The following is a 245-nucleotide window of genomic DNA, read 5'->3' on the forward strand; positions in this document are numbered from 1 at the left end:
GGCCTTACTGAAGAGGCTCCCGAGTGGCACAGTAGTCTAAGGCACTGCATCTCAGTGGTAGAGGCATCACTACAGACCCTGGTTCGATTCCAGGCTGTATCATAATCATCTGTGATTGAGAGTCCCATAGGATGGCACACAATTGGCCCAGTGTCGTCTGGGTTAGGGTTTGGCTGCTGTAGGCCGTCATTGTAAATAAGAATTTGTTCTTAACTGACTTGCCTAGTTAAATAAAGGTTAAAAGA

Source organism: Salmo trutta, chromosome 27, assembly GCF_901001165.1.
Source record: "Salmo trutta chromosome 27, fSalTru1.1, whole genome shotgun sequence".
Lineage (NCBI taxonomy): Eukaryota > Metazoa > Chordata > Actinopteri > Salmoniformes > Salmonidae > Salmo > Salmo trutta.